The 2,500-nt window shown below is 62.3% G+C and overlaps 1 non-coding gene across 1 annotated transcript; it reads left to right on the forward strand.

The window, feature by feature from the left end:
* The first annotated feature begins 1,913 nt into the window (after positions 1 to 1,913).
* On the forward strand, positions 1,914 to 2,067 carry LOC140475500 (5.8S ribosomal RNA). The gene has a single exon (XR_011960027.1). It is a non-coding gene; the product is annotated as a 5.8S ribosomal RNA (ribosomal RNA).
* The last annotated feature ends 433 nt before the right edge of the window (positions 2,068 to 2,500 follow it).

Consider the following 2,500-nt stretch of genomic DNA (forward strand, 5'->3'; position numbering starts at 1 on the left):
AACCCCCACAACTCGAGCAAGTGAAAAAAAAAGTAACAAATAAGAAAGGATCGTCGGCTTGGGGGTACGCCCGTTTCCGTTTCAACTTGTCTCGCGAGGGTGGTTTCGGGGCCAGCAGGAGAGCTCGTCGGGGTAGCAGGCCCTGCAGCCGTGGTCACCGCCAAACCCCCACAACTCGAGCAAGTGAAAAAAAAAGTAACAAATAAGAAAGGATCGTCGGCTTGGGGGTACGCCCGTTTCCGTTTCAACTTGTCTCGCGAGGGTGGTTTCGGGGCCAGCAGGAGAGCTCGTCGGGGTAGCAGGCCCTGCAGCCGTGGTCACCGCCAAACCCCCACAACTCGAGCAAGTGAAAAAAAAAAGTAACAAATAAGAAAGGATCGTCGGCTTGGGGGTACGCCCGTTTCCGTTTCAACTTGTCTCGCGAGGGTGGTTTCGGGGCCAGCAGGAGAGCTCGTCGGGGTAGCAGGCCCTGCAGCCGTGGTCACCGCCAAACCCCCACAACTCGAGCAAGTGAAAAAAAAAAGTAACAAATAAGAAAGGATCTCTGTCGGCTTGGGGGTACGCCCGTTTCCGTTTCAACTTGTCTCGCGAGGGTGGTTTCGGGGCCAGCAGGAGAGCTCGTCGGGGTAGCAGGCCCTGCAGCCGTGGTCACCGCCAAATCGCCACAACTCGAGCAAGTGAAAAAAAAAGTAACAAATAAGAAAGGATCGTCGGCTTGGGGGTACGCCCGTTTCCGTTTCAACTTGTCTCGCGAGGGTGGTTTCGGGGCCAGCAGGAGAGCTCGTCGGGGTAGCAGGCCCTGCAGCCGTGGTCACCGCCAAACCCCCCACAACTGTTGGGCGCCTACCTGCGCGGGGCAGGAGGACACTTTCCGATTTCAAATCTCCGTTTGCCGAGTCCACCCCGAACGCACGCGGGCGGGCGGGTTCGCATCACCCTTCGTCACAAGGGGCGAAGCCCGTTCCACCGTCTCGTCAGTAGTGCCGACCGGTCTGTGATCGACGAGGGGAGCCACACCAGGTCCGGCCCTGCTGCTTGGCGGCACCGCGTCGTCGGGAGCTCGCGACAGACGGAGGGTTTCGGTGTACTCTCCAGCCACGGGAAACGAAGCCGGTGATGCAGGCGCCGGTCTTTCGCTCCCAAATCGGCTGGGTTTACATCGTTGCTATCTAGTCACGCTCCCTTCAAACCCGACGGGGTACCTATTCCCCTCACCCGTCTGTGCGTATACAGCCTCTTTGCACTTGCGGGATGGGGGTGGTGGTTTAAAGACTCTCGAGTTGCCGCCCGTCGGTCTCCGAGCTCCGTGCAGTAGTGATCCCCAGCGAACTGCCAGCAGGGCGAACGAGCGATCCCGCTCTCGGTCGGGGCGCCTGGCGTCGATCGGTGGTCGGTGGCTTGCGGGCAAGCTGCGCTGTGAGTGTGGGAACGAGTATGACGAGCCGTTGCCGCGACTCCCAGTCCACCTCGGCGGTGGCTGGGCCGGGCGGGCGTCTGCTCGGGCGAGTGCCGCCCCCGCCTCCTCGCAGGAAGTCCGCTCGCCGACACGCCGCCACGTGCACGCGTCAGTGACGCTGCCGAACCGATGGCCGGTGCCCGTTCCCGCCTCTGCTTTTCCTAGGGCAAAGCTGCTGCACGCCTCGTGATACTAGGCGGGCGACATGGTGGCGGTGATCCTGCCTCCGTCGCTGCGGTGCGTTGGGGCACGCATCGCCTCTTGGGCGCCCTGTCCTCCTCCCCCCAATAGACGTATGTTTCTGCGGGCCGCACCAGGATGGTGCTCCCCATCGCTTCACGCCACCCTGCTCCGCCCGCACGCCGGCGTGCAGGTGGCTGTAGCTCAAGGTGGGGAGCGTATGTGCGGTCCGGGTCGCTTTCCTCTGGCGAGGGAGAGACCTAAAACAAACTCAGACAACTCTTGACGGTGGATCACTCGGCTCGTGCGTCGATGACGAACGCAGCTAGCTGCGAGAATTAATGTGAATTGCAGGACACATTGATCATCGACACTTTGAACGCACTTTGCGGCCCCGGGTTCTTCCCGGGGCCACGCCTGTCTGAGGGTCGTTTGGCAATCAATCGCACTCGCCTTGGCTGGCGAGAGCGCGGCTGGGGTGTCGCAGAGGACCCGTCCTCTTTGTCCCCCTAAGTTCAGACTCCGGAGCCCTCCGGCGTCGGAGCGCTTGGCCTTTCCCCCCCACCCTGCACATTCCGTTCGTCAGGCTCGACGCCATCCCCCCGCCGGGGAGCGCGGCCTGGCGTCCGTCTGTGTCGTGGCAGTGGGGCCAGCACGGCTGTCACCGGTCCCAGAATGGCTGTCGGTGGTTCACACTGTGTGTGTGTGCCAACCCTCCTGGTCTCTGGGACACGGAGCTGCCACGAAGTGTTGAGCCTCCAGTGGGGGGTCTGCCTAAGCTCTGCACGTCCGCATTGGGTCCGTCTCTCGGTTGGCTGGCAGTGGAAAGAGTGAAGGGAGCCGCGGAGGTCCGGTGCTGGTGCG

Source organism: Chiloscyllium punctatum, unplaced genomic scaffold (assembly GCF_047496795.1).
Source record: "Chiloscyllium punctatum isolate Juve2018m unplaced genomic scaffold, sChiPun1.3 scaffold_1721, whole genome shotgun sequence".
Classification (NCBI taxonomy): Eukaryota; Metazoa; Chordata; class Chondrichthyes; order Orectolobiformes; family Hemiscylliidae; genus Chiloscyllium; species Chiloscyllium punctatum.